The sequence below is a fragment of the Ornithorhynchus anatinus genome, chromosome 9 (assembly GCF_004115215.2).
Source record: "Ornithorhynchus anatinus isolate Pmale09 chromosome 9, mOrnAna1.pri.v4, whole genome shotgun sequence".
Taxonomy (NCBI): Eukaryota; Metazoa; Chordata; class Mammalia; order Monotremata; family Ornithorhynchidae; genus Ornithorhynchus; species Ornithorhynchus anatinus.
Window position 1 is genome coordinate 36,696,359 of NC_041736.1, and position 13,605 is coordinate 36,709,963.

Consider the following 13,605-nt stretch of genomic DNA (forward strand, 5'->3'; position numbering starts at 1 on the left):
CCAAGTTACCGAAAGCTCTCTGTTCGGGCCTTCACCCCTCTGCAAAATAGGTATAATAACACTTCCCTTTCCCACAGGTATGTGATGATGCTTAATTATTTCAGGTTTAGAAGTGCTTTAAGGTCTTCAAATGAAAGGGTCCACGGGAGTGCAAATTATTATTATAAAGTAGAATTCTGCTTAGGTGTCCTACATTTTCCGTATCTGTCTTCCTCTGTGCTTTTTATGACTTGGAACCAATACCTTGAAAACCAGATCTCCAGGAGGTTCTCAGCAGGTTTTTTTTTTTTTTTTGGCTCCTGATTCTTGGTTTAACTCAGCCCAAATCTAGTCCAAATCCGTTCCTGACAGGCTCTTTGGGGAATCACGGTGGAGCCGATTGGTTGTTCCTTTCCGGAAGGTGATGATATCACAGTTCGACCAGCCATTTGGCAATGTCTTTTGGAGCATAGAGGGCCAAGCTCCAGACTTGTGCAATTTATTTCAGTGGGAAGACGGACAGACTTGTCAAATAAATGACCCGCAGTTAGACGCTCTGTGGCTGCTGTAAGGAAGCAGGCAGAGAGAGACAGATGAGGAGGACAGAGAGACAAAGAGACTCTTCTTGTCCCTCTGCTGACAGCCCTACTTCTAGCTAGAGGGGTCTCCAACACTGGGACTGAAAGAGGCAGGTCTCTGGAATCTCATCTGGCGGGGGAACGGGGGGCTTTTAAGCACAACCTCTGTATCTGCAAGTGAGCTCAAAAGCAAGAGAGTCCATTTCAATTTCAATCTTTCTCTGCTTCTCGCTCTTCTTTTTGTTCTTCTTCGCAGTCTTAAACTCCTTGTGCATCTACCAACTCTGTCCTATTGTAATCTCTCAAGCGCTCAGTCTAGTGCTCCGCACACATTAAGCACTCAATAAATATCATTGATTGATCGATTATATCAGTGACCCCAGTCCTAAGGAAGTCCCATCTGCCAATGATGAGTTTTTAAAACATTAATCAAAATAATTATCTTCCCCAGTTTCATTTCCATTTGCCGTACTTAGTAACTTTAACATTTGGACTGTGTATCAATGTCTACTGCATAAGCAGGCCAGCCACAAAAATGTCCAGGAGGGAGCATAGCTAGCTTGCAATTGCATCCCTAGTTTCCAGTAGATGTAACGAAGTCGGTAGTTATAATGCAAGCTTCGGTGATTTACCATACTCTATTCACAATTCTCCTCTCTCCAACCTGCTGCTTATGCCTTTCCCTCAGCACAGAGCCATTTTCCACTTCAGATCTGACAAATCAAATCCCTTTAGGTCTGTAGAGGCCTCGTTAACAGATACTAGAGCTGCTCCCTCCCATTATCTTCATCTTTCCGTAGATTGTACGCGCCTCTGAAATAATAATAATGATGATGGTATTTGTTAAGCACTTACTGTGTTCCAAGCACTGTTCTAAGGACTGGGGAAGATACAAGGTAATCAGGTTGTCCCATATGGGGCTCACTTTCTTCATCCCCATTTTACAGATGAGGTAACTGAGGCACAGAGAAGTTAAGTGACCTGCCCAAGGTCACACTGCAGACAAGTGGCAGAGTTGGGATTAGAATTTAGGTCCTTCTGATTCCCATGCCTGGGCTCTATTCACTAGGCCTTGTGGGTTCTCAGTGGCCTAACTTAGCCTCTCAGCACCTCAGTTTCCACATGAGAAGCAGCATAGTGTACTGGATAGAGCATGGGCCTAGGAGTCATAAGGTCTTGGGTTCTAATCCCAGCTCCACCACTTGTCTGCTGTGTGACCTTGGGCAAGTTACTTAACTTCTCTGAGCCTCAGTTACCTCGTCTGTTAAAAATGGGGATTAAGAGTGTGAGCCCAGTGTGGGACAGGGACTGTGTCCAACCTGATTAACTTGTATCTACCCCACCACTTAGAACAGTGCTTGGCACATAGTAAGCGCTTAACAAGTATCATAATTATTATTATTATTACTATCATTATTGGGAAAATGGGTCAGTGGTGGCTCCCTCCCCACTTCCCAGGCATATCAAGGGAGTCCAAAGAGCACTTCTGTAGGGCAATGAGCTTCAGAGAGAGAGAGAGAGAGGGGTATTAAGTCGCTGTAAGCAAGACATTAATAGTGGTATTAATATTAGTATGATTAATCACCATGACCGATGTGGAAAGGATTCCGGCGGTCTCCGTCTCCTTCCTGGTGGGTCGGCAGTCATCCCGGGAAGGAAAACTGGGTCATCATAACTCTGCCACTGCGGCATGCGAAGCCGGCCAAGATGGCAACCGCTCTCCCCTTCCATGGTGGCCACAGGCCGGACGCTGTCCACCAAGAGGGCAGATCCGTGTGTGAGCAGCGCTTTGATATCCAGGGATGAAAGGCCGGCTCTAAAAGCCCCCATTCATCTAGGCTACACACAGGAGCGGCAAACCGAAAAAACAAGTTGTTTCCCCGCGGGGTTTCGAAAGGCGTATTCCTGTTTATTAATTGAAGACCACATAAAGAATGCTCGGTTACAAATGCTCCTTTCTGAGCAGCACTGGACCTGGTGTCTGGATAGAGGGGAAAAAACTCCATCCTCTGATTTCCTGGGGCAAAGAGGGGTAGAGGCAGAGTCGTGCCTGTTTAAGGGAGAAACTCTTTCTACAAAACAGTGTGGCCTGTCACAAACTGGCCCTCATTTAACGGCAGGGCCTCTTTTAGGAAGGTCACCCTCTTTTAGGTCAAAGATGACAGCTGAGTCAAGGGAATCGTAAAATCGATTTGTCTGGAGGATGGGTCTCGGGTTTGACAATCCGCCCCAGCTCCCAAGCTCGTTGTGGGCAGGGAATGTGTCTGTTTTACTGTTCTACTGTACTCTCCCAAGTGCTTAGTACAGTGCTTTCCACACAGTGAGCACTCAATAAATACAACTGAATGAATGAACCAACGCCCAACCCTATGCTCGCAACTGTGGGAAACCTCAAATGCGGCAATGACAGGGGCAGTTGGCTTTGCATTCCATTCCACTGGATTTATTGAGGATTTACTGTGTGCAAACACTATACTAAGCACCTGGAAGAGTATGATACAACAAATTCCTTCCTTCTCAGAAGGAACAGGCACAGGAAAACGTGCCCCGGGAACAATAATAATAATGATAATCATTGTTTTATTTGTTAAGGGCTTACTCTGTGCCAACTACTGTACTAAGCACTGGGGTGGACACAAGCAAATCAGGTTGGACACGGTCCCTGTCCCACATGGGCCTCACAGTCTCAATCTCCATGTTTTAGATGAGGTAACTGTGGCAACGGAGAAGTGAAGGGACTTGCCCAAGGTCCCGTAGCAGACAAGTGGTGGAGCCAGGATGAGAATCCATGTCCTCTGACCCCCAAGCCCATGCCCATCCACTGCGCCAATTGAAAGAAATATTTATTAGAAGAACCATGGCCCTTTCTAGGTTATCTAGAGGGAGAAAGTAAGGCAAGGAAGAGCAGGGGAAGGCCAGAAACTCGAGAGGAAAAGGCAGCTCCCTCTTTACCTCCTAACTCATTCAAATCACGGGTGGATGGTCACCCTCTGGCTCTCCATCACTGCCCTCATGAATTTGGTAGGCTTGCCGCCTTCCCAGGTGATCACTGCCCAGTGCATCAACCAGATCAGCTTGCAACATTTTAATAATAATGGTATTTGTCCTAAAAGTTCCTTATGGGTAGAGAATGTATACTCTCCCAAGGTCATAGTAAAATGGTAAGGGTTCAATAAATACGGCTGATTGATTGACTGTTAAGTGCTTATAATATGCCAAGCACTGTGCTGAATGCTGGGATAGATACAAAAGTATCAGGTCAGAGGCAGTACCTGACCCATGGCGGGTTCGCAATCTAAGGGAAAGAGAGAACAGATATTCTGACCTCATTTTACAGATGAGGAAACCGAAGCACAAAGAACTTAAGCAATTTGCCCCAGGTCCCACAGCAGGTAAGTGGTAGAATCGGGATTAAAGCCCAGCTCCTCTGACTCCCAGACCTGTGTTCTTACCACTAGGCTGTGCTTAGCCTTAAGCAAACATCTGGGTATTTCCCCATGCACAAACCGTGGAAAATCAATCGGTCATATTCATCGAGAACTTAACTGTGTGCAGACCACTGTACTAAGCACTTGTGAGAGTACAAGGGAACATAACGAAGGTGGTAGATACATTCCTTGCCCACAGTGAGCTTACAATCTAGAGAGAAAAGGGATCGAGAAGCCACCAAAAGGAAAGATAAAGACCCAAGCTCCCTCTCGTAGCTTAAACCGACTATTCCCCTTATAATGTGCGTGCAACCAGAACACACGAGTGACGGTGATAATCATGAACGGCAACCTATGCCACTCGAGAGCAGGGAAACAAAAGGGAAGTATTATACTCAGTCTCCCCAAACAAGAGAGGAAGCCTAGACGGTGATAATTACACACAAATAATGCTCCGAGGCAAAATATTCCTGGTTTCCCCTAGACAAGGGGGAGGGAAGGAAAATACACTCAGACTCTCTAGGAAGCTTCATTCATTCTCTCTCTGACTCTAATTTGTTTCCAGGCTTGTGGATGAAACAGCCCTGTCACCAGCTCATATCCCAGTCTCAAATCTACCCAGTGGGCAACCTCCTGCCCCAGACCACCGGTGATTTTTTTATGATTTCTTTACACTACAGATATTTGGCAGAACCAAAATCTCTTGGTAAAACAAACCTGGGACCTCATCCGCCGTTCTCAGACATCCCCCAAGTGTTTCTTGGCTCTGGGCCCAGAGTAACTGATGCTCGTCCCGTTCTGTTATCAAAGGAAAAGTTGTTCTGATTTAGCTCGTCCGCTAGACCGTAAGCTCATCGTGGGCAGGGAATGTGTCTGTTTATTGTTATATTGTCCTCTCCCAAGCGCTTAGTATGTTGCTTTGCAAACAGTAAGTGCTCAATAACTAGGGTTGATTTTCATGTTTCGCTAAAACTATCTTCTAGTAAAGAGAAGGTTGTGTTTTTTTAGTGGCTGTTTTCTTTCAGTTCCCACAGATGGCGGGTGGTGGGCTGGTGTTCTTTCATTCATTCAATCAGTGGGCTTGTAGGGCAGGAAGAGAACAGAAAACCCAAACCTAGTGCAGTGAGGGAGAAGGGCAATTCCCCTAGCATCAGGCTGGGTGACAGATTTAAAGCTTGTGACCTTCAGTAAAGCAGGAGTAGGGCTTACAAGGGTGGGGGACTAGAAGAGAAAAGACCACCAAGGGATAGAGAAAGAGGGGAACGAAGAGCAAGAGAGAAGAAGAGAGAGGATGATGGGGAAAGGTGGGGAAAGGTGGGGAAAGGGGAAAGAAGAAGTAAAGGGGGGATATGAAGAGGGCAAGAAGAAGGGAGAGAAGAGAAAACGGGGAAACAGGGAAAAGGGAAAAGAAAGAGAGAAAAACAGGAGAGGGAGGAAGGGAGAAGGTATTCATTGTCAACAATTACTGATCAATCAATCAATCAGTTAATGTTGGTATTTGTTCTAAGCGCTGGGGTAGACATAGGGGAATCAAGTTGTCCCACATGGGGCTCACAGTCTTAATCCCCATTTTACAGATGAGGGAACTGAGGCCCAGAGACGTTAAGTGACTTGCCCACAGTCAAACAGCTGACAAGTGGCCGAGCCGGGATTCGAACTCATGACCTCTGACTCCAAAGCCCGTGCTCTTTCCACTGAGCCACGCTGCTTCTCTAATTGAGAAGGAGAATGGCCTAGTGGGTAGAGCATAGGCCTGGGAGTCAGGAGGACCTCGGTTCTAACCCCAGCTTTGCCACATGTCCGCTATGTGACCTTGGGCAAGTCACTCAAATTCTCGGTGCCTCATCTGTAAAATGGGGATTAATAATAATGTTGCTATTTGTTAAGCGCTTACTATGTGCAGAGCACTGTTCTAAGTGCTGGAGGTAGATACAGGGTCATCAGGTTGTCCCATGTGAGGCTCACAATCTTAATGCCCATTTTACACAGGAGGTAACTGAGGCACAGAGAAGTTAAGTGACTTGCCCACAGTCACACAGCCCCATGTGGGACATGAACTGTGTGTAATCTGATTAGCTTGTTTCTACCCCAGCTCTTAGAAGAGTGCCTGACACTTAGTAAGCGCTAAACACATACCATTTTTTAAAAAAGGAGTGCTTACTGTGTGCAGAGCACTGTACTAATACACTGTACAATATAAAAGAATTGGCAGGCATGTTCCCCGTCCACAACGTGCTTACAGTCTAGAAGGTGGAAAGACATATTACACTTCTTTCTTCTTCTCCCACTCCCTTTGGCAGCACCCTGACTTACTCCCTTTATTCATCCCTACTTCTTAGCCCTACATCACTTATGTACATGTCTGTAATTCATTTATTCACATTAATGTCCGTCTCCCCACCGGCTCTAGACTGTAAGGACATTGTGAGCAGGGAATGTGACTGTTTATTGTTATACTGTACTCTCCCAAGTGCTTAGTACAGTGCTCTGCACATAGCACTCAATAAATATTGACTGACTGACATTTGTATAAATAAATTACGGATATGCACATAGTGCTGAGTGGCTGAGGGAAGGGTGAATAAAGGGAGCAAATCCAAATACATGACTGGCACAGAAGGGAGTGGGAGAAGATTTCTACAAGCTTCCACCATCCCTGATGCCTCCACTGCTCAAGCAGGAGTCGTGGTGATCCCGACAGTTGCTGCAGCTCAACTGACCAACCCTAGAGCCATGTGTGATGGGGATTTGGGGCATAACAGGAGACTCCAGAAGGGCAATGACAGCTGCAGCAACAATAACTTCTGAAGGAGAGGTGGAAGCTGGGAAATTCTCTCCTTCTCTCCTCTTCTTCCTCCTCTTCCTTCTCCCTACTGTCACAGTCGCACCTTCACCACTATGGCCCTAGCTATTTCCCCTGTTGTACCCCAACTGAAGGAAGAACCTGTAGGCTGTCAAGAAGCAGAACAAAACCCCCTAATTCATGATTATCCCACCTAACATGGACTATCTAAGCACAGAATCCTAAGGGTTTTAACCCCATTCCCATCCTTCTAGCTAGAGCTGAGCTATTAAGCTGAGGTAGATTGAAATTCCTTCAGGAATCTTAAAGGAATTCTGTGAAAAACCTTACGTTTGGGTATCACAAAGACAGGAGTGAACTTCACGGTTCACGGAACAACTAACCCGGGGCTTAGAGGTCCCCCAGAATATGCATTCTTATTCACTGCTTGCTAATGGCTTTAAGTAGGGAAATATTCTGTTTTGGTTTCCTCTTCATCTTGTAAGCTCCTTTAGGGCAGGTGCCCTATCTAATTAATTTCCATGTAATTTACCATGATCTAAGAGCGGTGCTGTGCCCAAAGTAGGCATTCTATAAATTCTCCGGTAAATAATCTTTTGACTGATTTACATTGCTACTCATTTGCAGCTTTTATAAAATGTTCAGTGAGTGAAAAAGTTTCAAATGAAATATTTGGACAATCCATTCATTCATTCATTTATTCAGTCATATTAAGTGAGCACTTATTGTGTGCAGAGCACTTTACTAAGCATTTGGGAGAGTACAATATAACAAGAAACGGAAACATTTCCTGCCCACAATGACCTTATAGAGAATCTAGATTTCTATGGCCCAGTCTTGCTTCTTTCTTCACTATGCCAGGTAACCTAGATTTGGTTGAACATTAATACTGTAGTTTGCTCAGCTTGTGTTTATCTCTTATTAATAATTGAGTCTGCTAAGCACTTACTATGTGTCGAGCACTGTACCAAGTCTTGGGATAGTTACAAGATTATCAGATCAGACACAGTTCCTATCCCATGTGAGCCTCGTGGTCTAAGTAAAGAGGGAGAATAGATATTGAATCTCCACTTTAGCAGTGAAGAAAGTGAGGCCCAGAGAAGTTAATCAGCCTGTCCAAGGTCACACAGCAGGCAAATGGCAGAGTTGGGATTAGAACCCAGGTGCTCCCAAGCCCATGTTCTTTCCACTAAGCCATGCTGCTTCCCTACATGTCAGCCAGTGAAGATTGGCCATGGGGATAGTTGGTTATGCCTTGTCCTCTCTTAGTTAGGATCAGTTCATTGAACACAAATTTCTCCACAAGAGCCATGGGGAACAAAAAGCTGTGCTGTGCAAACAGGTGTTGTAGAGTTCAGAAACAAAAAAGCATACACTCAAAGCAGGCGAACTTACTCTCTTTAAGTAAGTGTTACTTACAGTAGGCCTTGTAAATCTCATAAAACTCAGGAACATCTGGTAAATGGTGTCAATTTTACATGTTTTCCAGCAAAAGGGAACAGAACTCTTGTTTCCATTGGCGCTTTTAGGGATATGGGGCCCTAAGCTGCAGACTACCTCGGCATGTAGCCAATGCCGATTTTTATGGGACGGTCCCAAGTCTAGCCAGCCTGTCCCTGTGTCCCGCCAGATGAGCGATTGGCCCCAAAGAAATCCACAGTGTAATTCTAGGAGAGCAGAGAGTTGGACAGAGAGAATCAGCCCTGGAAGGGCACGATGGCTTCCAACCACTTGAAATCTACTTGGGCTTTACATGATGGGGTCTGGTGTCATCTCAGCTCGGTCCCGTGGGGAGAGCGGGATGTGGTGCTGAAATCTTACCGTGCTATGATCTAAATGTCTAAGAAGCAAGGAGAATAGTATCTGTCCCCTCACCAGGAAAGTAAAATCCATCAATTGCCTAAAACCGGTAGTATGGAAAAAGCCCTCAATCTACATCTTCAGTGGGAAAAGGGATGATCTCTTCCCCATTTTACAAACCAGGGAAGTGTGGACTCTTGAAGAGAATTCTTCCTCACACCCAACCATGAATTCTCCCCTCAATCAACCTACAATATTTAGTGAGTGCATACTGTGGGCAGAGTACTGTACTAAGTGCTTGAGAGAGTACAATATAATAATATGACTCCATATTGAGAAACTGTGTGGCCTTGTGTAAAATACCCGGGCCTGGGAGTCAGAGAACCTGGGTTCTAACCTCAGCCCTGCCACTTGTCTGCAGTGTGACCTTGGGCAAGTCACTTCACTTCCCTCAGTAACCTCATCTGTAAAATAGGGATTAAGACTGTGAGCCCTGAGAGGGACAGGGACTGCGTCCAAACCGATTTGCTGGTATCCACCCCAAGGTTTACTACAGGGCCGGACACATAGTAAGCGATTAACAAATACCACAATTATAGATAAAGTCAAAAGGAGAAATCATTCCATTCCAGTGAGGCGCTATGGAACACATGGAAAGGGTTAATCTACTCTCCTCCTTGCACCCAGGGGCTAGAGGGAAGTCAGGACCAATTGGTCTGGAGGGAAGGGGGAAAATGAGACCACCCTTTATGGTCTGCTCTGCGCCAACAACCTGGAAACTTTTATTATGTTTGAAAAGGTTCTGCTCCCCTGTGGGCGGCATTATGTGGTTGTTGTTTTTTTCACCTCAGAACAGCCCGGACCAGAAACAGTAGCACTCTTCCCCGGGTGCGGTGGAAGGAGAAGTTTTTGCCTAACTGAAAGTGGCTTGAGGAAAACTGTTTCTCTGAAGGGCCCTCTTGCTTTGGGAAGGAAAAGGATGGAAAGAGTGATAGGCCAGAAAAAGGCAGCTTCAATCAGTCACGGAGGTTGACAAGGCCTGAATGAATTGCTCTTGGCTCTCTGAGGTTTTCCTGAGAGAAGCGGCATAGTCTAGTGGATAAAGCATGGGTCTGGGAGTCAGAAGGACCTGAGTTCTAATCCCGGCTCCACCACATGTCTACAGTGTGACTCTGGGCAAGTCGCTCCACTTCTCTGGGCCTCAGTTCCCTCATCTGTAAAATGTGGATTGAGTGTGAGCCCCATGGGGGATAGGGACCGTCCTGATTAACTAGTCTTTATCCCAGCACTTAGAACAGTGCTTGGCAAATAGTAAGTGCTTAACAAGTACCATGATTACTATTATGATCATCATAATGACCTTCTGATTCCCAAGCCTGTGCTCTATCCACAATGCCATGCTGCTTGAGACCTCTTCCTCTGAAACCAGACACCCGGTTGAGCAGATGCTTGGTTCAGAGCAAAGCAGGAGCATCTCCACAGAGTCGAGATGGCTTCTGAGAGTTTGCCGAAGTCTAAGTCTGGCCTATGGAAAAACTAGCTGTAAAACAGAAAAGAAACCGACCGAGAAGCTTCTCTGGCCGATTCTCGTTCTAAGTGGAATCCCAGCTGAGCTGGCATGGGTGGTCCTCGTGCTCAGATCAGGGCTCCCCAAATCAATAATGGAGAAGAATGTACAGTTGTAAATACATTTGCACACTTTGGTTAAAAATAAACTCCTCTATGGACAGGGAAACTACATATCAGCTTTAGTCCAGAAGGATTACTTTGTCTCTCTTTCTCTTTTTGCTTTTTTGGCAATATTATAAACTCCCGAAAATAGAGGTTTATTATGGAAATGCTGACAAACCCTTAAATAGAGCACTGTATTTGTGACACTGTAATTATGACTCCATTGAAAGTTTCCAAAGAAAACATGATTTCCTTGTTCAAATAAATCTCAGATGATTTTAAAGGCCCAGATTTAAATCATTTGGTCGGAAAGGAACCGTCTCCCATATAGAAGTGTGGGAGTGTGGGATGTAAACTAGAAAGTTATATAAGGAGAATAATGGAGACTGACTTTTCAGTATTTATATAATCGGATCCACATCTTTCTCCCATTCTCCTCAATGGGTAGGGACCAGATTAACTTTATTACAACGTTTATTTGATTGACCTAGAAATTCCATCTGGATAAAAGAATACATTTCTTCCTTGATTCACGCCCAGTATGGGACCCAATCAGCTGGCCTCGGTAATGATCAAATTTGTTTTCTGGCATCTATCAGCTAAATGATCCAATATTAGATTTTTGCAAATAGCTGCCTGGGGGTGATCCATGAGCACAGAGTGTGGAATTTTCATCTCCCATCAGAAAACTATTCGTATATTGTTCTGTGCCCGGAGAAATAGCGAATAAAAATCCCTAGGAGCCCACACAGGATGCATTGATCATTGAAAGCCACAAACAATGCCAAGCTGTTGACCTCACAAGGGATATTCATTCATTCATTCAATCCTACCTATTGAGCACTTATTGTGTGCAGAGCACTGCACTGAGCACTCGAAAGAGTACAATACAACAATAAATAGACTATATTTGCTTGTATCAAAGTGTTCTCTCAGACTTCACTGACACTGCAGCAAGTACTGAGCAAAGGGACTTAGTGCAAACCTGAAAAAGCCCTCAGTCCAGAATCTATTCCTGACTATTCCTTCTACTGAGAACTATAATAATTATGGTCTTCGTTAAGCGCTTACTTTGGGCAGAGCCCTGTTCTAAGCGCTGGGGTAGATACAGGGTAATCAGATTGTCCCACGTGGGGCTTACATTTTTTTAACCCCCATTTTTACAGATGAGGTAACTGAAGCACAGATAAGTGAAGTGACTTGCCCAAGGTCACACAGCGGACAAGTGGCGGAGCCGGGATTAGAACCCACAACCTCTGACTCCCAAGCCCGTGGTCTTTCCACTAAGCCACGCATTTATAGATACAACTATATCTAGAACTAGTGCAGCCTAGTGGAGAGAGCATGGGCCTGTGAGTCAGAAGGACCAAGGTTCTAATCCCCGCTCTGCCAATTACTTGCTGTGTGACTTTGGGTAAGTCACTTAACTTCTCTGTGCCTCGGTTCCCTCATCTGTAAAATGGGGATACCTGTCCTCCCTTCTATTTAGTTTGTGAGCCCAAGCGGAACAGGAATTGTGTCAAATCTAATTAACTCCTACCTCCCCTAGCGCTTAGAACAATGTTTGACACACAGTACTTGCTTTACAAATATAATAATAGTACTTGCTTTACAAATACAATAATAATTTAAAAAACAGAGACACTAGATGGTATTTCCATAGCAGCTATCTTCTTTCCAGCATCTGTTCTGTTTACCTTTTGACAGCACTGGTATTTCCCAACTAAATTTGCCAAATGACAAGGTTTTGCTCTAATCGTATCCAAAAAAAGTCAAAGATATTCTGTATGTCTCTGGCTATTTGCATCTCTCTATAGATAGGATATAAAGAGACCCTTATATGCCTCTCAGGAGGGCACCTGGAGAGTGTCTAGTACTCTACCGGTCTTGGCTACGGGAGGGAGAGTCAAGCAAAGGCATACCCATTCAATTCCTAGCTTGGGCAGTGGCTAGCGAGTGGAAGGCAATCTGCTACAAGTCAAAACTCACCTGTGCTGGGCAGCAGTGGTACGGGAGAGAGTCGACGGTGGAGACTCAAGTTCATTATGTTTAAGAAGGCAGTGGTAAACAACTTTTGTTTTCTTTTATCAAGAAAACTGTGGATACATCACCAGAACGATTGCAGATGGAGTTGGGGTGTTCTGGGAGAGATGTGTCCATAGTTGCTATGGATTGGAAACAACTGGATAGTATAATAATGTTGGTTTTGGTTAAGCGCTTACTATGTCCAGAGCACTGTTCTAAGGGCTGGGGTAGATACAGGATAATCAGGTTGTCCCATATGAGGCTCACAGTCTTAATCCCCATTTTACAGATGAGGGAATTGAGGCACAGAGAAGTTAAGTGACTTGCCCACAGTCACACAGCTGACAAGTGGCAGAGCCGGGATAGTATAAGACAAGACTCTCTCGCTTATATGTATATGTGTGTGTGTGTGTGTGTGTGTGGTGTGTGTCTGCCATATAGTATAAAAACTAAGCCAAAAGGATGGTTGAAAGAGGTGGGGGACCCTACAAGCCGAGCTAAAGAGGAAAACCTCCAGGCAGACTCTAGACTAGAAGCTCATTGTGGGCAGGGAATATGTCTTACCAAATCTGTTGTATTCTCCCAAATGATCAGGACAGTGCTCTGCACACAGTAAGTGCTCAATAAATACCACTGATGTCAATGAAACAGATAGCAGCCACAGGCGGTTTTAGGAACCATCACTATCTTCTCTAGGTAGAAGCGCAGGTCGCTGCAAGCTCAATTCTTAAATTTTTTTTAACGCAACCTCTCCCCAAAAAGGTCAGCCAATAAAACTATTCATAAAAATACAAAAAACAAAATAGGATCGGGGTAAAGGTAGTGACCAGAACCGGCTTGCAAAATAAGAACTGTTTTTTTTTAAATTACCTGTTTCAAGGCAGGAAAAGATCTATGCTAAAATCAATGGGGTTCACATTTACCCAGCCCAAGGGTTTCCAGGCTTTGATTCGGGTATGGATGTAATTATACCAGAATTTACACAGCACTTTTCATCTTCAAAGCCCTTTCCAAACATTAGCTAATTAATCCTTACAACAGCCCTTGTCAGGTAGGTGTGATTATCCCTGTCTTGCAGACAGGGAATGTCAAGGCACCGAGAGGTCGCTATTTGCCTGAGGCAACAGAGGGAGTCATGACTGGAGCTGAAATTAGAATCCCAGGGAATTCCTGGCTTCCAGCCTGTGGTCAGACCAAGTTTCACTCTTCTTTCCACCTTGCAGCCTCTTATTCCCAATCTTTCCCTCCCTGTTTCTCTCCCTCCTCCCTAGGAATCCCCACTCTCAAACTCCCTTTCTCTTTTTTCTCTTCTCCTCCCACC

The 13,605-nt window shown here is 45.0% G+C and overlaps 1 protein-coding gene and 1 non-coding gene across 3 annotated transcripts in view; one reads left to right on the top strand and one right to left on the bottom strand.

The window, feature by feature from the left end:
* Positions 1 to 13,605, bottom strand: part of RUNX2 (RUNX family transcription factor 2) — a 308,136-nt gene that overhangs the window by 21,421 nt on the left and 273,110 nt on the right. The gene's annotated exons all lie outside the window — the stretch shown is intronic.
* LOC114814414 lies at positions 12,101 to 12,238 on the top strand. The gene has a single exon (XR_003762212.1). It is a non-coding gene; the product is annotated as a small nucleolar RNA SNORA7 (small nucleolar RNA).